This window comes from Diceros bicornis, chromosome 36 (genome assembly GCF_020826845.1).
Source record: "Diceros bicornis minor isolate mBicDic1 chromosome 36, mDicBic1.mat.cur, whole genome shotgun sequence".
NCBI lineage: Eukaryota > Metazoa > Chordata > Mammalia > Perissodactyla > Rhinocerotidae > Diceros > Diceros bicornis.
Genome location: NC_080775.1, coordinates 3,739,114 through 3,750,943, shown reverse-complemented (window position 1 = coordinate 3,750,943; position 11,830 = coordinate 3,739,114). Strand labels below are relative to the sequence as shown.

Sequence of the window (11,830 nt, the reverse complement as noted above, 5' to 3'; positions counted from 1 at the left end):
TTTTTATTCTTACTCTTGTAAATTATTTTCTAGTGAAAATATTTAAAATAAACAAATAGGAAGGCTCTATTGGCCCTAGACAGCCATTGGTGATGATTGGTTTTCAGATGTGTGGAGGGTCAACTCTGCCCCACTTCTGTGAGTTGTTTCTTACTGAGATCTCTTCATTTAAATCATGTAGTCTGAATTTTGTTTCCTTCAAAGACTCTGATTGATGTAAGCAATACATGGAATTTGAACACATTTGTGCTAAAAAAAAAAAAAGCCTCAAAGTTTGGAAAATACTACAAAGAACCAGGGCTCGCAGCGAGACTATGTCCTGCCACAGCAGCTGCAGGAGGAGGCCTGGAGAGGATGGGTGCTCAGGGAACAGAGCATTTCTGCGCACCTCCCCCATTTAGTTATCGAGGCCCTAAGAGAATCTCTTAACAGACCCACAAGTATTTCTCCGTAATGTTGCTTTTGCTACTACTCAATTCTTTCCAAATGAAAATCATGAAAACTGAACACGCGTTTTGGTAACCAAAAGTTGTGAAGAAGAATCCACACTCTCTCTAGAAACGGGTATCTTCCAAAATGACGCCTGGTCTGTTGGTTTTCTCGTGTTCATCCCCTTGGCGACCATGGAACTGTTTTCTGGCAGGAAAACCAGGCAATGACATACAAGGTGCTCTTCTGGTCCCTAAACGTTAGCTAAACAAACTGCCAAAGCTTCCATTCTTTCTCTTGGACGTGGTTTGATTCACAGGTTGTGATTCAGACATTCCTTAGGAGAATGTTCTTCCTAATGACACAGACTTTAAGATAAGTAGAGAGAAAGGCAGCCTAGAGCTGGAAGAATAGTTTACCTTTAGCTCTAGTTTTCATGAGTCACTGCGGAATTCCCAGTAGTGAAATCCTGTTAGATCTCTGAATAATAAGGTAAATAATACCATTCTTCAAATACAAGAGAAATTCTGAAACTAAGGCTGCATTCCATAATAAGGGATGAGTTAGGTCAACAGTAAGCTTACCTTGGTCCCAGTATATCTACGGAGAGATGAGTTTTTAAGTGTTATTTGAAATATTTTCACATTTACTCACCCATCGATACCAATCTGTGTGCTTGGACACATTCCTGACCTCTCTGAGCTCAATTCCTTTCTCAAATCTCCCTTAGTATCTGCTTCACAGGGTGTTTGTAAATACTAAACTAACAAAGAAATCCCGGTAGCCTGTTGCCTGCTCCTGCTTTTTTCTGTCTTTTTTTTCTACTCTTGCTAAGAGAATTAGGTCCATTAAAGAATATTTTAAAGGAAATTATCCTATTGTGGCCATTTCGGCCAAAACTAAAAGGCTATAAAGTTCTCCTAACAATTTCTATTGTCAAGGTATGAGGTTGTGGAATCCCATCGATCCCCACAAGGTCCCAGAAGGAGGTCACCACTTAGCTAATTTCACAGATAAAGAAACAGAAGAGAAAAAAGACTGGCAATGTGGAGACATAGCTCTCAGTACAAAATTGCATCTATTTGTGTCTAAAAGCAACTGTGCTCAAAAAAGAAAGAAAAGTAAACATAAAAAGAAGAGAAGACAACAAATGAAAAGATAGAAGCGTGGTTGTGAAGATCAGTGAGTGTCGTGGCTAATAAAGTTCTGTCAACAAGTTTGAAAAAACCTTAAGAAAAGTATGTTCCCCTTTCTTTAAGGTTCTCTGGGGAATGGTTTGTTTCAGAGAATTTCTGGCTAAATTATGTTATCATCATAATTTTCTTTATCTAATGATATGGACTCATCATAGGAGAAACAAATGCTAACAACATCAATTTATAATCACTCAGACCCCCAACATATCCTCACTTCAACCCACCCAACTCAGAGGACTGGAGTCTTCTTGCCTCACTAGATTTCTCCCTCTCCTCACCCCCACACGGCAGGTCAGCTACTTCTAAGTCCCTTGAAATCCCTCATCCTCCTGGGCTTCATTGCAACTCTCCACCAGAAACTCTCCTGCTCTCTTCTGCCTTTCCTCTTTCTGGCCATAAAGGTGTGGAATCTCTCAGTGCCGAACCACCTTACTTGCTCACAATTATCCAGGTGGAAAAATCAGGCCATTATTTCCAGTGTATTCCGCACAATGGCTCATCTTTTCTTTTCAATTTCCTGAAACCATGTGATCATGGGACTCCCCTAGTCATAAAGCTTCTCTGGTTCCTCATTACATTCAGAATAAATCCAAAGTCCTCATTTGACATCAAAGCACTCAGAGAGTTGTCCCCATCTCCCCCTGCTGCCTTCTCTACCACTGCACACCCTCAGCATCCTGCGTTCTTCTCTTACCAGTCTACCCTCCTCCCTGAAGCAGGTCCCCACACTGCACTGTCGCTAAAGTGATTTATTCTTTTGAAAAAGCTTTGTCCTTTCAACATCTGTGAAAAATCTACCCAGTCCTTCAGGTTTGTCCCACTTCCTACCTCAGGAGGTCTTTTCCAATCAGAATGCCTCTTTCTCTCTTCCCTGCTCTAGTAGAACTTGATTTGTTGTAATGAAATGGATCACAGCATCCAAGTTATAGCAGAGCTGTTTTCATTGCTCCTCTCCCAGGCTGATTTGCTAGGACTCCCTAGTTGATTGCCATGGTGCCTAAGACGATGTTTGGAGATGGCAGGAAGCTCATACACATTTCTCAACCATACTTTAATCCAATGACTCTGAATATATCACACTCAACTTCAGCTTTTGGTCTGAGTTCTGGTGCACTCATTACATGTGTCTTATTTTCACTCAACACTCAATGTGCTTTCTTTTCTTGTATCCAAATGCCTACGTGTCATTTTTGCTCAGATGTCCACTAGGGAGTTAAAATATCACATGCCCGTAACTGACTCTTGATATCTGCAAAAAAATGCTACTTCTTCTTCAGTCTTCCCATCTGAGCGAAGAGCACACCTTCACCCCCAGGCTCAGGGCAGAAAACAAGTCACTCTGACCGCTCTCTTCTCATACTCCACATTCAACGCTGTCTTCAAAATGTATCCCAAATCTGACCACTTCTCACTCCCCCTACTGCCACCATTTGGGGACAATCCTCCGTCAACTCTTGTCTGGCCCCTCACTGTAATTCATGCTTCCATTCAAGCCTGTATGACCCCTTCACACTCAGCAGCCATTGAGCCACTTAAAATATAAGCAGAGCAGGTCACCTCCTCAGAGAGGACCTCCTGACCTTCCTCTCTAAGGATGCTCATTTTCCCTTACTCTGTAGCCTATTATCTAGCTTTAGGATTTTGTGTGTTTTCAGCAGTGCTTGTTGCTTCTCAATACTATATATGAAGACAGGGATTTTATCTGACTTGCTCACCACTACATCCCCAGTAGCTATCACACAGTAATCACTTAATAAATACTTACTGAATTAATAAACGGATGTAACTCCCCTTAAACTGGGCTCATCTTTGTGACCCACCAATCTCAGCCCCTCCCAGCACCAAAACATAGGTCACCATGTCGTCCCTGAAGGCAGCAGCTTGTCCTGTCTGCCTGGCTTTGCACACATCTGTACCTTCACCTGATATGACTTCCCTCTTCTCTCTAAAAATCCAGTTTCTCTCCCATCCATCCAGACACAACTCCAATTCCACTTCTGTAGCAAAATCCTTCCCTGATAACACTGTGTTATCACTGTGTGAGAACAGTGATGTCTTCCTTCCCTGATTTCTTCTCTTTCTTAAAATCCCTTTGTCTCTGCTCACAAATGATGTGCTGCTTGATTTCAATGGTTTTTAGTAACTATTTTCTACTAGACTTGAATTGTCAGTAAAAGCTGAATCAGAGGCTGGAACCCATTCATCCCGTCCTAGGAAATCCAGGAGAAAAACACTTGTTGTGAAGGGTTGTTAATTACTGTAAATAGCAGAAATCCACACACTACCTCTTCAACATTAGAGAGTTAACCAGTGTCTAGGGAACTGTCCTTACAAAAGGTCTGTGAGCCGCATGATGTTGCCGTCATTTAAGAATTTCTTTCTACTTCTGTTTTGCTGTAAACAATAGAGGACAGAGAGGAATCAGGGGAAATGAGCAGAAAAGGGACTTTCCAAGAAGAGAATTTTTAGACGGGCTCACGGTGGCCCTCCCCTCCTTGCTTAATGACCCCTGATAGCCCCTGGCTTTCGCCAACACTGACTGGAAAGCATGTGGAACCACTCACTGAAGGTACTCATAGCTTGTTCATTGACTTGGGCTGAGGATGATCTTACAATATACAGATTCCTAAACCCAGAGAAAGGGTTCCACTATTCTCAATATATCCCTAGAGTCTCTTAATACATTCTCAAATTAAAAACAAAGAAACCAGAACACAACAAATAACTACGAAAATAAAATCATTATGTATTGCTAAAAATTAGTTCCCAAACAGTGTAGATTCTGTATGACCATTTAATCCAAGATTATGATGCTCATCCAACTCAAGAGTAACCAATAAGCCACAAAGTCCACATCCAGGTGCCACTTGGTAGCAACATACCTGAATTCAGTGTCCACAGCAGCACAGTAAACTACAGCTATAGTGGTTGGCTGGCAAGTCTAAAAGCACACGTGAGAGCTGACAGCCCCGTTGTGGAAATCTAGGTTGACGGGAAGACATGTTAAATGTTGACTATATTGACAAATCAAGAGAAAAATGTATACTTTCTCATTAATTTTTAATTATTTAAATTATTTTGAACGTATAAATCCATCTATAGTCTTATTAGCTCTTAGGGAAGGAACTCTGTGATGTCTATGTCTTTAGTTGTCAACACAGCAACTAACACATTGTTAAGAATATAACAAGACCTCAGTATGTATTTGTTGATTAACTAATGATCCCATCTGTTGGTGTGCATGCCCTTGAGTGTGGGCTGGATTTATTGACTTGCTCTCAATAGAGAAAATACCGCAGAGGACTTGGAAGGTCACGTCTGAGACTAGGTTCCCCAAAGACAGGGGCTTTCATCCTGGGCATCCCTCTCATTCTCCTGCTCCTTAGCTCTGAGGGAAAACAGCTGCCATGGAACTGAGGGTGGCCTCTGGCAAAGCACCAGCAAGAAACAAGCCCTCAGTCCACCAGTTTGAGGACTTGAATCCTGCCAGCAACCATATGAGGGAGCTTGGAAGCAGATTTCCCCAGCTGAGACATGAGATGAGACTGTAGCCTGGTGGTCACCCCCAGCAAGACCTTAGGAGAGACTCTGCAACACAGGCATTGGGTAATACAAACTTAGATTCCTGTCTGGCAGAAATGGTGAGAAAATAAATAGTGGTGGTTCTAAGCTACTAAGTTTGGGGCAATTTGTTACACAGCAATGGACAACTAACACAGGATAGAATGCCTGGAGGCTAAAGGGCAGGAGGCCATTACAATAATGCAGGCAAAGGTGGTCATGGCTCAGACCACAGTGGCAGCAGGGACAGTGTTGGGATTTGAGATGTTTTGATTGTAAAGTCAGCTGGGTTTGCTCATGAGCTGGATATGGGATAGAAAGAAAGTGAGAGATCAAGAATGAATCCAAGATACTTACTTACACCTCTGGAATAATGGAAATGACTAACTCAACGGGTACATCTTTGAGAAGACCAGCTGGGTGAGATGAAATCAGGAGTTTGGTTTTGACATGTGAAGTTTAAGATGCCTATGTGGTGGAAATGTCAAGTGGGTGGCTGGATACGCAAATCTGGAGTTCAGGGGAAACTTAGATAGTGACAAGAATTGAGGGTTTATTAATATTATATGGTACTTATCACCATGAGGAGTACAGGCAGAGGAGGAGGGACATGAGAAGATAGAGTTGTCCTGGACGACAAGCGAAGAAAGCCACTCAAGAGGAGGGAAGGTGGTCTGTATTATTGTTACAAACAGGTCAAGGAAAATTGAGGGAGCTGGAAAAAAAAGTTGTGCAATAATCTAGCTCAGCTTCTCCTTCTGAACAGAAATAATATCCAGGTTCCCTCACCATGACTAAGCCATCTTTTTCCACAATGTACTTGAGAAAATGGCTGAAAACAGTTCCACTCTTTCCAGACAAACTGCTTCCACTGTTAGAACACTATTGATGATACAGAGACCTGTTGGTTAGTTTCCTTTCAAAGTGAGAACTGAGCTTAAACAGCAATAGCCACCATACTATTTAGGAATTTGTACCTTCACCCTACCAAAAAAGATGATTGCTTTCACAATAACTTCAAATATCATGACTTCTTTCCTACTAAAGTTTAAATCCCTTGCTAAGGAAAATTGCTCTTTACAAAAGTCTTGTAGGCTCCTAAAATCTGGGACTCATTGCCTCAAGTGTACCAAACTGATGGCTGCTAAGTAGGCAGACAGGTGGAGCAAACAGTATATTCTGTGACTGGAATTCTTTGTTGGTGCTATTAGCCATCCAGTTGAGTCAATCCTCAAGTTTTTTATAATATATGCATCATTTTAATACACGTCAACCCAATTTACATATGTTACATTTGCTTCTTTCTTCCTTGATCACTGCTGCCTTCTAAAAGAAATGCAGTCAACACTAATAAAAATGGAAATCTCCTTTAGAAGAGAGAGGAAAGATTTTTCACATAGATTTAAATTAAAATTAACAACCAATTAACTAGAGCCTGTATAGTGATGCAAAATCTCTCAAATTCATGAATATTAGACAATGCACTGAAAGTACAGACATCATGAAAGTACAGAAATATGAGATGAGTCAGACAAGTAAAATGGTTACATGAGGGGCAGATCTAGGATTTGTGGGGCCTGATACTTACGCAGTTTACAGCTTCCCCTTTATGAACAAAATGTATTGGGAAAGAGAAATCAAAATAAATTGGAAATGTTATAAAGATGACAAATACCACAAACATTATGAATTCAAAAAGAATCCATAATATTTGACACATTATGGATTTGACGGATATGGACTGCCTGACATACCTAATACCATTTTCTCACAGTTTTTACTGACTTATTCTTTACTTGCCTCTTTACAGCAATGATTTCGTAACATAATTTTCTAGAGATAGTAGAAAGATAATTCAGTCTTCCATAGCACGTGTCACCAAAACTAGTTTTTTTCTTAGTCATAACTTAGAAAAGCTCTTTTCAGCTTCACAGCTCTTTGTTGATAATACCAGTAAATTTTTGTAGATAGTATCACTAAATTTTTTAGATTTCTTGTCAAATATGTGAAACCTCTATCAACTTCTTTCATCTATAAACTGCAAAAATTTCAGGGCATGTTATGTTTTCTTGTAGAGTAACTAATTGTAAATTACTAGTCAATACTTATATTAGAAACTTACCTCTTCCTTTTAGTAAATTACTATTTCAATATGATCTGAAAAAATTTTATACAACTTCACAATGTGAGAATAATTTCTATTGATGTTAACTGCTCATATTTATTGTTTTTGTTTCGTGTTCTATTGATTTTTATCTGAATTTCCCCTCCCAGTTCTCTTGTAAGTAAGTTTAAAGATGACTAGAAAAGGTGCCCTTTAAGTTCACAAAACAGAAGTGTGGAATTTCTTACTTTATTGGAACATTCTAAAATGGCTTTCCAAACTGCTATTAAAATGGCATATTCCCAACTTGACTTCCCCTTTGCCAGGTCTCAGAAATTCCTGTACCCTCCCAGCAGCAGCTGACACGGCAGAGCTGCAATGTGGGGACATTGAAGGAAAAAGCAACAGAGGTCTTAACCAGTGTGGTTATGTCCCTTTTGAAAAATATTCACAACGTAGGACCACGTGAATTCATTGTGGGGGCCTGAATCTTCTTTAGCTTCGTGGAAAATCCACCTCTGCATAGGTTGCCTTTCACAAAACACAGGAAAATCTAAATTATAATGATCAGATTCTGCTGCCTGGAGATGAGGAAGGCTAGAAAAATGCCACAAAACTTTCCATTAAAATTCTAGAACCTTACAACTTCTCTTTTAAACCTATGGCAAGTCAAGAAAACTGCCACATTATTCGTCAGGAAAGGATAATTTACATGGCATTTAAGCAATTTTAGAAGCATCTTGCCTGCAACACTCCCCAAATTTGCATTATTTGTGGTTGAAAGCAAATGCATAATTCACTCATTCACTGATTCACCCGTTTTTTCCTTCTTCTTGCCTTACTCTGCATTAGGCACTAGGTTTAGGCAGATAGGCATGCTCTTTTTCCTGAGGGGTCACACTTCAGCCAGGGTGACAGGAAGGTCAACGATGGACAACACACTGGAATAAATGCCATTGGAGCACAAGTCTCGTGGAAGTGAGGCCTCTGGGGGGAGGTCCCACTCAAAGGTAAGGTGTCTGAGCCACACGCCAGCAGAAAAATAAGGCTAAAGTAATCAAAGAATGGTGTGTGAGGACCAGAAGGATAATAATAGCTGAAAAACGTACAGGAGGAACTACCGCATACATAGTTAGCATTTGTTAAACAACATTTGTTAGGTAATTTACCCAACATCACACACTAGTAAATGATGTTGTAGTCAGGATTAAAGCCAGATCGGCTGGCTAGAGAGTCATCTTACTCCCTCTCAAAAATAATGGTAACGTAATAATAGCAGGAGTAATAATAATATAGCTGGAGGTAAAGATCAATGTAAACAAGGAGTTAGTGTAGGATGCTCCTTCCTACACCACACATCCCAAGTTTATTTTCATTCAGTTTCCTCCTGGAATCACCTACCTAAATGCCTCTATTTCACTCTATTCCCATCTGTAGAAATTTTTCAACACTGTTGTATTACCTAACAATTTCTACTTTTCTCGGAGGTACGTTATCCCATTTGAAGGAAATCATGACAATCCTGTAAGAAGATATAGCAATGAATTTTGTGATCTGCTTACAAATAAGAAATAGAAACCTGGGAAGGAAGGTATCCTACACCAAGTCAGAGCAGGAAAACCAGGCCAGGGTCCCAAGTCTCTCCATTCTTAGTCAATTCACCAAACTCGTCGCTCTGGTTATCCATTTCTGTGTGGCAAATTACCCCGATACTTAGGGGCTGAAAGGAACCCTTTTACTTTGGTCACTTATTTGGGGTCAGGAATTTGAAAAGGGCTTGGCTGGGCATTTCTAGCTCAAGGTCTCTCATGTGGTTGCAGTCAGAGGAAGGAGAGAGCTGGAGGAGCTGGTGGAGCAGACAGGGGCTGGCCAGACCCCATCCCAGTCTCTATCTGTCTGCCTGTCTGTCTGTCTGTCTCTCTCCCAACTCTCCCCCTCTTCGTGTACGTCAGAGCCTCTCCATGTGGTCTCTCAACGTGTGCTAGTTTGGGCTTCCTCACGGTATTGTGGCATCAGGGCAGTGGGACCATTCACAGGGCTTCTCAGAGTTCTAGCTTGAGTATTCCAGAGAGCAAGATGGAAACCACCTTCACTTTTCTGTCCTAGCCTCAGATGCCATGTGGCATCACGTCTGCCATCTTCTCTTGGTTGCAAAGGAGACACAACCCCCCCAGATCCAACTGGAGGAGACATGCTCCCCCCCTCCCCCTGTCTGCTTCCCCTACTCCAGTTCAACGCACTCTCTGGGCTCCAGCCATGGTAGTTCCGTCAATCCTACCTCCATCCTTATGGCTTTGAAGAGGAGGATAAGAGAGAGAAAAGAGAGGGAGGGCCTGTGAGGCCATCCAGCCCTGGCCCCCAATGCTCCTGGCATTGCACTGCACCTGTGGGTTTGATGGACATTCATAGAGCAGGAAGTTACTGCATAGGCATCGCCAGTCATGGCGGCTCCCTGGAAGATGGCTTTCCTGAGCCTCTCAAACTATAACCTCGGTGAATTCCTCTGAAGAAGGGGAAGTTGCAGAAGAATGGATTCTTCTGCATGTTATTAGGATCAGTAGGAGCTGAGAATTATAGCTATTTGAGTTCAAATTATGAAGGAAAGATAATTCTTAAGATGCAGAGCTTAAAAGGTGATGCAGACCCGTATGTATCCGATAGCACCCTCCATCCGAGTTTTGATGACTATGAATTACAGCCTGTCACTTGTGCCCAGGACATTGTTTTTATACCAGTGCATTTCCAATGCCCTGTGGGAATGGGAACCTGTGGCCATCCATCTCACCATGATAGCGAATTTGAAATAAAAGTGTATAGGATAGAGCGATCAAACAGTATCCATTTGGTGATACTGCTTATTCCAATGGTCCAGATATGAGTCATAAGCATCTTAGGCTCCATAAGATGTATCTCAAGAAAAGGAGTCTGTTCTTTGGATGATATTTACTAGTATTTTGAAACTGGGGCTTGAAATTCTTTTTTGATTCATTGAACACTCTGGAGTATAATATCCTTAGTCTGTGAGGTTGATTGCAGTTCACTGTAGCTACTTTTACCTGGTTAAAATGCTGGTTACCTTTTCTACTTGGGGGATGGAAAAGTAAAGCCGTACACATTGCTACCTCAGTTATCCCAAAAGTAGGAAAAGACCCCCTTTCCAGAATAAAAAAAAAAAGAGAGAGGGAGTGAAGGGAAGGTAAGTAATGAGGTGAACAAACCAGGGAAGAGCAGGAATGGAGACTGGGTCGACAGTCCCAGGGAAGCTATTCACATGGAGAAGGGTGAACAACAGCTGAGAAGCAGCCCCCAGCAGACCCCATCTTCAGGCCGTTTGTTTCATTTTCACTCGTCTTTAGAATGTCAGATTACAACAAATTGCATAAATTATATTTCCCTTTTAGAATTTTTTGGCCTAGCCGATAACCCTAAATGTAGTTTCAATGGTGAACAAAAATCAACAGACCTTTTTTTCCAACTAAAATGCTATTTTTGTCTAATTCACTGAAATTGTAAAAAGTCCCAGTCAGTGAATCACTTCACATTTGGTCTGGATCTGAATATGAGTGAATGACTTACAACTAACTCCTCCCCACATTCTCTCTCATAAGTCCTCTTATGGTAATTCCTTACACAATTTGAATTTTTAGGGACAGCAATGTCCCAGTAGAAAGCCAGTGGGTGGGGACTGGAGGATGGGCGCCTGGTCCGTGCAAAGGAGAGCATCAAGCAAATGTGAGGAGTTCATTCCTGAGGTGGAAACACTTTCAACTGCCAGAACACATAATCAGATTGAGTGAATCCGAGCTTTTTCAAGGCAAGAAAGGATTCTTGCAAGAGCGTCATTTCTCTTTGAAATATTGAGATAGAAATCAAAAAGAAAGTTCAAATGGATGACTCGCTCCCTTCTGTAGGATAATTGGTTTGTATAAATTCAATTTTCAGGAAGAAATATGCAAGCATTGATTAAGCTACCCAGTTTTCATGATTCTGTTCAAAATCATTATCCAGAAATGAATTAGGTCAAAAATTGGGAGGGGGAATCACATGAATCACTTTTTTTCGCCGAGTTGTAAATGAATTTTGCAAAGTATGTATATTAAATATTCGAAGCTCATCAATATATGTATATATTCTATCCTAGGGAAATCCTTTCAAAATTCTTGAGAGTGTTGCCATTCTTTTTTACAGTGTTGCAGACAGAAGTGAGAAGAGAAAGCACTCCAATGTGTAAGTGACAATCCCTAGAGAAAGCAAGAGTTGAAAAGAAACATACCTTTTGTAAGTTGCTTTAGCAAAAATAACAATGTCAGTTATTACATCAAATGGCATTTCTGAAATGTTTAAAGGAAGGGAGAATGTCTTTGCTACATGCAATTGAGTAATAACACAGCAGAGCACAGAGTCTTGGTAAGAAACGGTTCACACAGAAGATTCTGAGCCATCTTGAGGATGGAGAGCCTGGAGGTTGCTGAACGATTTCAGCACATCATACCTGCTCTAACAGAGCAGACGGTAGAGGGAGGTGATGCTGGAGGGTGGT

General features: G+C 41.1%; 1 pseudogene; it reads left to right on the top strand.

The window, feature by feature from the left end:
* Nucleotides 1-9,731: 9,731 nt before the first annotated feature.
* On the top strand, nt 9,732-10,274 carry LOC131398909 (UPF0669 protein C6orf120 homolog; annotated as a pseudogene).
* Nucleotides 10,275-11,830: the final 1,556 nt, after the last annotated feature.